The sequence below is a fragment of the Aedes albopictus genome, chromosome 1 (assembly GCF_035046485.1).
Source record: "Aedes albopictus strain Foshan chromosome 1, AalbF5, whole genome shotgun sequence".
Classification (NCBI taxonomy): Eukaryota; Metazoa; Arthropoda; class Insecta; order Diptera; family Culicidae; genus Aedes; species Aedes albopictus.
In genome coordinates this window covers 284,608,345-284,621,548 of record NC_085136.1, presented here as the reverse complement: position 1 = coordinate 284,621,548, position 13,204 = coordinate 284,608,345, and the positions used below count along the sequence as shown (strand labels likewise).

At 39.0% G+C, this 13,204-nt stretch overlaps 1 long non-coding RNA gene across 1 annotated transcript; it reads left to right on the top strand.

Moving 5' to 3' along the window:
• Positions 1 to 12,368: 12,368 nt before the first annotated feature.
• LOC134287549 (uncharacterized) lies at positions 12,369 to 12,917 on the top strand. The gene is made up of 3 exons (XR_009997372.1): positions 12,369 to 12,619; positions 12,675 to 12,736; positions 12,790 to 12,917. It is a non-coding gene; the product is annotated as an uncharacterized LOC134287549 (long non-coding RNA).
• The last annotated feature ends 287 nt before the right edge of the window (positions 12,918 to 13,204 follow it).

The window sequence follows — 13,204 nt, the reverse complement described above, 5'->3', positions numbered from 1 at the left end:
TCAAATCTTAGTAATATCTAACATCCTCTATTAAGGAAAAATAGGAATATTCGTATTTGAGACTTCATTTACAACCTAGAACATCCTGAACACCATGAAATTTGGAAAAACGAAATAATTGACATACCAGTTGTTCTAAAAGCTGAACTTGGATATGGGTTACGTTTATATGTATTCATTAACCCTTGGTCAAGAATATCAAGAGATGATTTATATTCTGGGATGTTCTAGGTGTTCCAAATTGTCCTAGAGTGATGTCCTTCAAATCTACAAGAATAATTTTATGTATTTTCGCCACAAATAATAGCATTGCATATCCTACTGTGATCCGTGAAGCTCTTGACATCTACAATGTCATTTTGAGACACTATGGGGATATCCCAGGTCAGCCAAACTATCTTGGAGTTCAGAGCTTCAGGTCTACACTCGTAACAATAGCCATATCTTTCTTATATCTTTTTTATACTGAGTAACGCTGCATAATCAACCGCGGTTACTGCAGCAGTCTGAAGTCTACTGGCTCATTATAATCCTTTGGGTCATTCAGGGTAGTCCAATTTGTTATATAATGAAGTCCTTCAAATCTACAAGAATAATTCCATGTGTTTTCGCTATAAATAATAGTATTGTATAATCGGGTGGGATCCGTGAAATTCTGGAAATCTCATTCATGTTCAAATGTCATTAAGAGACACGATAGGGATATTCCAGGTCAGCCAAACTACCTTGGAGTTCAGAACTTCAGGTCTACACTTGTGACAGTAGCCATATTTGTTATAATGAGTAACGCTGCATAATTAACCGCGGTTACTGAAGCAATCTGGAGTCTACTAGCTTATTTTAACTGTTTGGGATATTAACGGTCGTCCAAAATGTTCTATAATGAAGTCCTTTACATCTACAAGAATAACTCTACCTGTTTTCGATATAAATATTAGTATTGCATAATCTGCTGGGATCCGTGAAGCTCTTGAAATCTCATTCATGTTCAAATGTCATTTAAAGACACTATAGGGATACTCCAGGTCAGCCAAACTACCTTGGAGTTCAGAACTTCAGGTCTACACACGTAACAGTAGCCATAGCTGTTTAACTGAGTAACTATGCATAATCAACCGTGGTAACTGGAACAATCTGTAGTCTTCTTGTTTATTATAACCCTTTGGGGTATTCACGGTCGTCCAAACTGTTTTATAATGAAGTTCTTGAAATCTACAAGAATGTCTTTATGTGTTTTCACCACAAATAATAGTATTGCATAATTTGCTGGGATCCCTGAAGCTCTTTTTTTTTTTTTTTTTTTTTTTTTCCTCCCCTGTTGGGGAATTTAAGCCACTGCGTCCAATAAGCTGAACTTTTGTGGCATGTCCCGTTTTGATATTCGCACCTAGCCAGCTAATTACCATGTGTCAAGTAATCAGCTTCTGCCACGACGCGTCGTCTCCCAGTCAGGTGCAATGGAATTAATAAACCCCAAGACCTTCCCAGGTTCTGCAGACCAGATCTCACTGGGTTGCAAGCAACCACTATTTAGAAATCTTTGCCTGCGCATGTATAAAGCACCACAACTGCAAAGCAGATGTTCCGAGGTTTCACGTTCCGTATTACAGAAACGACAGATATCACTCTGAATCTGGCCAATATTTTTCAAGTGATACCTGCTCGGACAGTGTCCAGTTACTAGGCCAGTGTATGTACATAGAGCTCTCTTGGTGAGCTCTAAGAGCTTTTTGGTTTTATAAGCATTTGGTGTTATAAATCGTTTTGACTGATCGCAATTTTTGACATCCATCCAATTGGATATCACCCTCTGCTCAGCCCAGCGTTTCAGATCCATTTTAATTGTACAGTTTGATATACCACAGAATGGTTCTGGGCCAGCAAACTGTAAATTGGAACCACTTTTAGCAAGCTCGTCTGCCATTTCATTTCCTTCAATGCCACAGTGACCTGGAACCCAGTATAAGTTTACTGAATTCCCTTGGCACAGCCTGCGCAGTGAAAGAATGCATTCCCAGACAAGCTTTGAAGTACATTTGTAAGCGCACAATGCTTTTAGTGCAGCTTGACTATCTGAGAAAATACAAATATTTGCATATCTGTATTTTCTCTCAAGGCAGATATTTGCGCATTTCAAAATAGCAAGAATCTCTGCTTGAAACACCGTAGGATAGTGTCCCATCGCCACTGATGTTTGTATTCCAGGGCCGTAGATTCCTGCTCCCGTTTTTATTCCAACTTTTGAGCCATCTGTATAGAATTTGATTGATCCTTGACGAACATTGGGACCTCCGACTTCCCAATCTGCACGAGTTGTTTCGTGCAACTTGTAAGGAACATCATGGTTCTCCACAGGTTTCATCCAGTCTTTAATCATTTTCATTACTGGCCTATTTTGGAAGTATTGTGAAATGCTCAGGTGACCTACAAGATCACCTGGCATAAACTTTTCAACTCGTTCAAGTCTCAGCAATTCCTTTTCTGCTTCTAATTGCACGTACTCGTGCAAAGGTAGCAGATTGAGAATCGCATCTAAAGCTTTTGATGGAGTGCTACGCATCGCTCCTGTAACAGCAATGGACGCAAGACGTTGAATTTTCGCAAGCTTTGATTGCGTGGTAGCCTCTTTTGTTTTTGGCCACCAAACAAACGAAGCATACGTCACTTTTGGGCGGATTATGGCAGTATAAATCCACATTATCATTTTTGGTTTCAAGCCCCACTTCCTGCCAATAGTTTTGGAGCATAACCAGAACGCACTTGTTGCCTTACCGATCACGGACTCAATTTGAGCATTCCAGTTCAGTTTGGCATCCAGAATCAAACCTAAGTACTTGACTCGATCACTAGGATGAATTTGTATCCCTCCAAGCCGAAAAGCTTTTAGGTTGATCTTCCTTCTCCTAGTGAAAGGGACAATTACGACTTTTGACGGGTTGATGCTAAGGCCCTCCTTAATACACCATGAATGTGTATAGTTTAGGGCCCTTTGCATTCTCTCCGAAACAGTTTCGTCATACTTTCCTCTCACTATTATGACTATATCGTCTGCAAAGCCCACAAACTCGAAACCTCTTTCCTTCAAGCTTTTCAGAAGATCGTCTACAACTAAGGACCACATTAGTGGTGAGAGGACTCCTCCTTGAGGGCAACCCTTTGTTGCCCTTACTGTTATAGAAGAACTTCCCAGCTCAGAGGTGATTTCTCTTTTTGCAAGCACAGTATGAATCCAATGTATGATACATTGGTCGAAGTTTTTATTCTCCATGGCACGCTTCATAGATGAATAGGAGGCATTATCAAATGCTCCTTCTATATCTAAAAAGGCGCATAGAGCTATTTCTTTTGCTGAAAACGTTTTTTCCACCTTTGTTACTAGCGAGTGAAGTGCCGTAACCGTTGACTTACCAGATTGATAAGCAAACTGGAAGTCAGACAGGGGATGCTCTTTTATGTAAGAAGAATTGATAAAATCCTTCAAAACCTTTTCCATAGTCTTCAACAAAACTGAAGAAAGACTAATTGGTCTATATGCTTTCGGATGCGTTTTATCTCGTTTCCCCTTTTTCGGGATAAAGATAACTTTTACAAGTCTCCATTTTGATGGAACGAAATTCAATCTCAAACTAGCCTTGAACATCTCAATTAGTGATGGAACCAACACCGTTTCTCCGTTTTGAATCAGTGCTGGAAATATCCCATCAACTCCTGCAGATTTAAAAGGCTGAAAAGATCTTATCGCATTTTCCACTCTGGCCTTCGTGAAGATTTCATCAGCTAAATCTGAGGCGGTGTTTACTGTACTATTTGACTCCATTGAGTTTATACTAGGACATCCTTCACCTTCCAGAGATATAGTATCATTGGAATCCACACTTAGAACCGAACCTGGAAAATGGGTTTCCATCATTAAATCCAAAGTTTCACGAGGAGTTTTGGTAAAAGCTCCATCGTCACGCTTCAGATTTCCCAATTCATTTGCATGATCTTTTGCAAGCGTTTTTTGTAGTCTAGCAACTACAGGAGTACTGTTTATGTTTTCACATGTCAGCACCCAAGATTTTCTTTTAGATTTTCGAATTTCGTTGTTGTACTCAGTCAGGGCTTTCCTATACTGAGTCCAATCTCCCGTTTGTTTCGCTCTATTGAACATTTTACGAGAAAATTTTCTTAGGCGATCCAGTTTAAAGTTCCACCATGGCACGTCTCTAGTAGAAGACGATTGTATGGTGGGACAACTGCTGTTAAAGGAATTGATGATACTTTCATTTACTCTTTGAGAAAATGATTCCAACTTTTGGGTTGAATCGATAGTTTCCTCCATTGTAAATGAATGCGAATTCAACAATTCCACATATTGATCCCAGTTTGTCTTCCTGGGATTTCTAAATGCAGTTCTAGAATAATCTCCACCGCTCCAATTGAAGATTATGTGTTTATGATCAGATAGAGAAATCTCATCTGACACGTGCCAGTTTGTGATCTTGTCAAAGATTGCAGCGTTGCACAGTGTTAGATCCAAGACCTCTTGTCTGATTGCATTTAAGAAAGTAGGTTTATCACCATTATTACAAATGTCTATATTGTTCGAAGACAGATACTCTAATAGTGACTCACCTCGACCGTTAATATCCGTACTACCCCAAACCGTGTGATGCGCATTGGCGTCACAGCCAATGATGAACGATTTGTTGTTTTCTTTACAGAATTGAACAAATGATGCGATCTCAGGAGGAGGTACCTCAGGAACATCACCAGGAAAGTAAGCTGAAGCCACAGCGATCTCAGTTTTACCCCTAGTGGTTGGTACCTCTACCATGACCGCAACAATGTCCTTTCTGATAAACTCTGTAATAGGATAACATTTTAACGTTTTACGTACTAGGACAGCAGTTCTGGGAGAATCTTGTTGCTCATCATAAAATAGTTTACTATTTTGTGTCAGAACACCAAGAATCTTTCGTTTATTGGACCATGGCTCTTGAATTAGCGCCACTTCCAGCCCTTCTTTTTTAAACCTTCGACTCAACACAGCAGAAGCACCTTTTGCGTGATGAAGGTTTACCTGTACAAACTTGATTCCAGTCATGAAAATATACATTTACCCACTTTTGTTAAGCCTCGGAATTGAGACTTAAGAAAAGTAGCCGATTATCCCGGAGACAAATTAGGTCCACTGCGTCATTGCTCCGTTTAACACAGTAAGGGCAAAAAATACTGTGGAGGGTGCCCTGGTACTCCACAGGCACCGTTAGCGGCTAGGTTTTTATTAGACCCCCCTAACCATTCATTCCTAGGCACGGTACGCATTAAGCCGCTTGACACCATGAATTAGGGGTCACCTGTTAGTGGACTCTTACCACCGGAACAGACGGTCCGTAGTGTTATTCTTAGCCAGTTGAAGGAACTGCTACCGACACTACACGGTAGCTGAAACCTGAACCTGAAGCTCTTAAAATCTCAAATGTCATTTAGAGACACTATAGGGATATTTCAGGTCAGCCAAACTACCTTGGAGTTCAGAACTTCAGAACAGGTCTACATTCGTATCAACAGCCATATCTGCAATACTAAGTAACGTTGCATATTTATCTGTGGTTACTGGACCAATCTGAAGGCTACTTTTTATTATTAATCTTTAGGGTCGGGCAAACTGTTCTTAAATGGAGTCCTTCAAATCTACAAAAATAACTTTGTGGTTTCGCCATAAATAATAGCATAGCATAATCTGCTGAGATTTGTGAAGCTCTTGAAATCTTAAAAGTTATTTAGAGACACTATGGAAACATTTCAGGTCAGTCAAACTATCTTGTAGTTCAGAACTTAAGGTCTACACTCGTAACATCAGCTATATCCGACATACTGAGTAAAGTTTCATAATCAATCGCGGTGATTCTGTTTTAGATAGTAACGTTGTACTACCAAATAGGATCTATGAACCTCTAAACTCTCAAGGGTTACTTCATGATAATTTTTGTGATAATTCCACCACATCAGCCAATTTGGACAAGTTCATGGTTTGGTGCTCGGTCAATAATTTTGAGTTCAGAGCTTACGTCTACAATTATAGTAAATTAATTTTACAATGGGTTGAAAAACGTTCAATAATCAACAATGTGCACTGAACCATTTTGTCAGGTAAAATTGACTACTTTTGGGATATTATAAGTTGTCCAAATAACTTTCAGCTCAGTTCTCAAGATATGCAACCGTATTAGTAGGTGTTTTCACTGTAAACATTACGGAACACAATCAACTATATTGCATCTTGGAATTTCAAAAGGCATGTCAAGATACTATAACGATGTCAAGCAGACTTACCTTAAATTTTTAGTTTTTAACTATCAATTCAGCATATTGGATGAGAAATTCAAGCAATAGTCAAGTTAAGAAATCATATTCGAAAATGTTCCAACTGTCTATTGAACTTCCAGAAGACTTACTGGACATGATAGATTACAAACCAAAGCTTTGTATAATGAAAGAAGCTACCGTTACGCCCGTAGACAATATGATGCTAACCGAAGAATAATTTGGATGACCTAGGATATCCCGACTGATGTAATACTCTCTATTGAACTTTCAGAAGACTTACTGGACATGATAGATCACAAATCGCAGTTTTGTATAATGACAGAAGTTACCGTTACACCCGTAGACTTTAGGATCTAAACTCTAGAACAGTTTGGATGATCTAGGATATCCCGACTGAGCTGATGCTGTCTATTGAACTTCCAGAAGATTTACTGGACATGATAGATCACCAATCGTTGCTTTGTACAATGAAAGAAGTTACCGTTACACCTGTAGACTTTCGGGTATAAACTCAAGAACAGTTTGGATGACCTAGGATAACCCGACTGATCTTATACTCTCTATTGAACTTTCTGAATACTTACTGGACATGATAGATTACAAATTGAAGCTTTGTATAATGAAAGAAGTTACCGTTACATCCGTAGACTCTAGGGTCTAAACTCAAGAACAGTTTGGATGACCTAGGATATCCCGACTGATGTAATACTCGCTATTGATCTTTCAGAAGACTTACTGGATATGATAGATTACAAATCGTAGCTTTGTACAATGAAAGAAGCTACGGTTACACCCGTAGACTTTAGGATCTAAACTCAAGAACAGTTTGGATGATCTAGGATATCCCGACTGAGCTGATGCTGTCTATTGAACTTCCAGAAGATTTACTGGACATGATAGATCACCAATCGTTGCTTTGTACAATGAAAGAAGTTACCGTTACACCTGTAGACTTTCGGGTATAAACTCAAGAACAGTTTGGATGACCTAGGTTAAACCGACTGATCTGATACTCTCTATTGAACTTTCTGAAGACTTACTGGACATGGTAGATTACAAATTGAAGCTTTGTATAATGAAAGAAGTTACCGTTACATCCGTAGACTCTAGGATCTAAACTCAAGAACAGTTTGGATGACCTAGGATGTCCGGAAAAAATATTCTGCATAATATTCTACCTTTTTTATACTATTGAGCACCAAAACTACAGAAATACGTAAAAAAAACTCCATAATAACGCTTGGAAAAATTCCGGCTTCAAAGGGTTAAACATTTTTGTAGACAAGGTGTAAATAGTGGGCCGGTCTCAGCGAGAAATTGAGTTATAACTCCAATCATTTCCCGTCATGTGATAAACTTGCAACGATGGGCATGTGTCCATTTTTTGAAAGAATAACATTTTTAATAGGTGTCGGAAATGCCATTGCCATATAGGGTGATTAAGAGTATAATCTGCAGGTTTGTTGTCCTCGTCATGGGGGATTTCTGTGGGCCAAATTACCTGATTTGTTTTATATAACTCAGCTTGGTTGGGGAGGATTGGAGGCCAACTCTGAGGTCAACAAGTTAAAAAAAACCCTACATGACGAAGAGAACAAAACTACCGAAAATGCGTAAGTTTCCCTACATAAATTTTTACGATTTTTTTGTCGTACCGAGTAGAACTAGCTGTCCCGGGTAAACTTTGTCTTATCTACTGCTTTTTTTTACGATCCACGTTCAAGTCCACAATTTAAACAAATGAAAAATAAATTTATTTTCAAAAATACTGGAAGATTAGTTTACAGTGTTTCACAATTCCGGCATAGTCTTGGGGGAGGGGAAACATCAGGATAAAAGTGTTGTTGCCGATCCCTGGAGGTTCACGATGATTTTTAGTAGTGAACTGGTGTTCCCGGAAGAAGTATAGTAATTTCGGAAGGAATCATGGGTTTCGGGAAGATTTGAAGTTAATGATTACAGTCCGACGTTGAAGTTTCCGGATGAATCGTAGTGAGTACAATAGGTTGCTGATAAGGCAACTACCTACCTTACCTTGATAGGATTATTATCTTATTCCCGTCATACTAAGCATTATCCAATCAGGATCAAGTTTAACCGTTATGTGTCCGACAAACTTTTTGCTTTTTTCAACACCGTGCTTTTTAAAAGGACGCTGGGTACCCGGGTACCCTGTCGGCCACATAAGGGTTAATCTTGCACCTCACCTGATGCCTCATAACCAATTTGATACCAAATTACTATTCCATAAATCAACTTTCATATCATGTAAAAATGCTGTTGATATAATAAGATTCAATAATTGTCCCTCAAATTCAATTTTCATCTACTCCAACTCTATTTCGGCCGCAATATCAATTCAATTTCCGTCACACCTTCGACGTGACACGTCGTATGAATAAAAAGTAGTAAACTTGAGTTTTATACATTTTTGGTTGTAAATACTACTTGTGCAACATGTTCGTATGAGTAAAAACGAGTTTTACACTACAATTTTCGAACATACTACAAACAAAGTTTTCGGTATGATTAAAAGTAGTGTTTACTACAAGTTTTGAGTAACAAGAATAAGATATTGTCACTGGTGGTGTAGTAAAGGTGGGATTTCGATGAAAATACTAAGGAAATACGGGAATTAGAATGGAATATCAACAAATTCGTATAAAAACGGGTGGTACCGTAACAATTTTGACTAATTCGATGGATTCTAGTGAAATCTGGAGAAAACTTGGGATCTCAAGAACTCTTTTAGTGATTACTATTTTCTTCAGATTTTTTCATGGATATATTTTAAAATCGATGCATAAATTCTTTCGTAATTCCTCTGAGGATTCTTCCCAAATTTCTATCCAGGATTTTCTCCTAAGACTCCATCCAGGGGTTTTTCTCGATTTGTTCCCAGAGTTCTTTCCGGGATTTTTTTGGCGTTCTTACTGGGATTTCTGTGAGTAGTTTATGGGATTTGTACATACCAGAATTCCTTCTAGAATTTTTGCAGGAGTTTTTAGCAGGGTTTTTGCAAGAGCACTTCCCAGGATATGGTAGGGTAGAAGCTACTCTCATGGAGTTTCAGATGGTTTCATTGGGGTTTCAGGGGCGTTTTACGTGGTCTCAGGGTATTTTTATGTGTTCTCAAGAGGATGTAACCCTTCAGCGCGCGCTGTTGTAAAAAATACAACACTACCAAAAATCTACGCTCGCCGTATGCAGTGCGAGCGCGGTGTAGTTTCGGTTGCTTGATGGCGCGCGTCCTGAAAGGTTAAAAGGGGATTTTAGAGGAGATCAGAGGGTCTCATGGGTATCTGAGAGGATCACAGAGGCGTGTCAGGGCAACTCAAGGGGTCTTAGGAGGAATTCAGGGTTTCATTAACGTCATAGGATAGTACAGGGGATTTTAGGGGGTTTCTAGTGATTTCAGCACCTTTCGAGGGGGTTTTAGGGGCGTTTCAGGTCGTCCAAGCGAATTTTAGGTGATTCCATGGAGTTTCAGCGGTTCAGGATGTCTTGTCTGGAGGAATTTCCGTTAGAACTCTAAGAGAGTTTTTCGAATGAATTCCTTGGGGATTTTCCGGCTATATCCTTGATGGTTCCTGCAGGAATAATAGAAGCAAATGTAGAAGGAAGCCTTGAAGAAGGTTTTAAATATATTTTCAGATGGATTCCCGCAGAAACGGTTTTAAAAACTTTCGAAGAAATTTCCAAATTCCAGGAGTTTCTGAACCAACTTACGGAAAATTTCATAATGAACTTCTGGGGGACATCCAGAATGAATTTCTATTGGAATCCTAAACTAAATTACTGGATGATTCTCATAGCAATTTCCGAACGAACTTTTGAAGGAATTCTCATTGGAATTCGAGAAGGAGCTGTTGAGGAAAGTTCTGAAGCATTTACCGAATACTCTAATAAACACCTGGAGGGGTCCTCGATAGAATTCAGCAGCCTACACAGGAGGATCAGGTTAAAGTTTACATAGGAGTTTTGAAATGTTTGTTGTTAATATTATGCTTTTGGTCGAAATACAAAGTGACCGAACGTGCGAAAATTGATTTTTAACCTACTTAGAAATGTCGCAACTCAATTTGGATTAGTGCATATTGTTGCTCTTAATTAGCTTAATGATGCGCAACAGAAAAAATAGATTCAAATTTACTTCGCAGCTGCAACTTCGCATGTGCTTCTAGCGACGACTTCGATTTGGTGGTGCGACGATAATATTACCATGAAAGCAAGTTGTGCATGATTTAGGTTTTATGTTTATTTCTATTTTGAAAAAGTTTCGTCAGGAGCTGCCTAGAAGGCTATCTAGCTACCTTTTATGAACTTTCAAGTTCCGTTACTACTCAAACATGAAGCTGCTTAGAATGCTAACGACCAATCTCTAACAAGCTGCTTAGCTAATAAAGTTCCTACCCTCTTAATTGAGCTTTTGATTATTTGGGATCTGTCCCTCGGGCCGCAAGGTATCGTACACACATTTTTGCCTCCTGGTTCGTACGGCTTGATTTGTTTTCAAGTTATTCAGAACTGAATTTGAACATTTTGATGGAAGCCGCCAAAAGGGAAAGGGGTTTCAAACCTTTTTAGATATGTTTCCTCCACATCCCAAATTTAGTTCCATCTGCTAGATTGGTTCTCAAGTTAGGCAAAAGTTGCAAAAATCCTCTTTTCGTAAGCCGAAGGGGTCTAACACCACCGTTGAAACATTCCTTGCCATTTAAAACTTCCACATGGCAATGTTGGTTCCATTTGCTCGATTGGTTCACAAGTTATGTAGAATTTTCCTTCTCATTTGTATTGGAGCTTACCTTTTCAGAAGGAGAGGTCTTGCGTTAGAAATAATCCTCAAACCACATGACAAATTTAGTTTCATTTGCTTGTTTGGTTCTTAAGTTATGAAGAATATTTTGTTTCATTTGAATGGGAACCCCTTTTTAGGAGGAGGGGCCTCACACTTCGATAGAGCCATTCCTTGCCATCGAAACCCTCCACATGACAAATTTCTCCCTCCCCAAAACACCCGCATGCAAATTTTTCAGACATATAGAAATTAATTTTTATATACACACTGGAACCTCTTTTTTATGCCATGGGCATAAATTAACAAGGGTTAGGGTTAAACGGGAATTTTGTGCATTAACTTTAGTAAGGGTTTAAAGTTCGCGAGATCAGGTATTGCTTCTGAAGTGAGTTCGAACAGGCTTCAGGGGCATTTCAGGGAAATTAAGGGCGTTCGAACAGATCTCGTTGGCGTTTCAATTGGATTACGGGGATTTCGGGAACGTTTCAAAGAGCTTCAAGGGTGATTCAGGGGGAGTCTCAGGTTCCACGTGCCTTTAAAGAGCATTACAAGGGGTTTCCGGGGTGTTCCAAAACATAGCAGAGACATTGTTAAGCGTTTCAGGGGATTTGGGAACGTTTTCAAGGCTTTCCGAGAGATTTTAGGGGCATGGTAGCATTTCAGGGTCGGTTCAAAAGATAATCGGATGCATTTCAGGGGGTTTCTGTATATTTTTAAAAGCATTATAAAGTTTTCAGAGGCATTTCAAAATGACTACGTGGATTTCAAGGGCGTTTCAATGGGATTATGGAGGTTTCAGGGACGTTCCGAGGTATTTCAAGAGCGCTTCAAGGGTATTCAGGCTCGTTCAGGGGGTATCATGAACCTTTCAAGGTAATCCAAGGGGTTTTAGAGGCATTTCATCGGGACTATTGAGCGTTCAGTAGTGTTAAAAAGCATGTCAAGGAGTTTCTAGGGTACTTTTTGAGAGATCTCAGAAGTTTAAGGTCGTTCAGATGTGTTTCAAAGAGATTACGGAGATTTTGGGAGCGTTTCAATAGTATGAAGCAACCCAGAGTTTGCCTCAGAGTCTCCCTAAAACACTTCTGAGAATCTCTGGGACGCCCTTGAGATCCCATGAAGCGCTCATGAGATCTTCTGGAACCCCCTGGTACAGTGGTACAAATTCGTTTAAACGCACTTGATTTTTGAACGGTTAACTTTACTTGAAGGTCATCTGTTGCTGCCAGCACTGCCACTTAACCGACCGATTTTGACACTTCAGTTGCGAGGTATCGTCAAATGCGATAAAGAGTAATGTTTAGTGAGAAGAGAAAGATGATACGAAGAAAGAATCATCACTGTTATCCATTAGTGACATTACATGCAGTTTTTTCTAGTTCAAGAATGTAATAGAATCGAAATAATTGATATTTAACAGTTTAACTTAGAGCTTAAATGATGTTTGAACTTAAACTAGCTTAATCTAAACATAACTATTATCACAGATTTCTATCACAGATCGTAAGTAATTAATTATTATCGATATTCTTAGTTCTAACCTAAATTATTATCACAGGAGCAAAAACGAACACAAAACGAATATGGAACAACCTAAAAAGTAGCTCAACACCGAAAATTGTAAGTGAATTCAATCATATGTAAACCTAAATCTAAACAATAATAAATTACAGTTTATAGCTTTCTCACACCACAAAATTGAGTTTGTGAACTGCTCAGAAAAGTCGGACAGAGCTACTTGTTCCCGCAACAGTCATCTGTGTTTTATAGGTATACATTTTGATAGACACTCATGTAATATACTATCTGCACGAGTAACGAAAAATTCTTTTCAATTCGTTTTATTTTCATCAGGGAATAACCACAACGGCGTTCAAACCCAGGACGTTAGGCAAAGGGGTCGTCGTTGTGATTGTGTTGTTCAATTATGGCCCTCTGTTAATTTTCTCTCGTCGCACACTTGCGATTCTATCCACCGTTTCTTTCATTACTTTCGTTACTCCCTCCTTCTTTGAGTAGTATTACGTTCACCGAGAAAAGCCAATAAAATTCAATTATCACGTCCGTGAGACATGTTCTACATGTTCT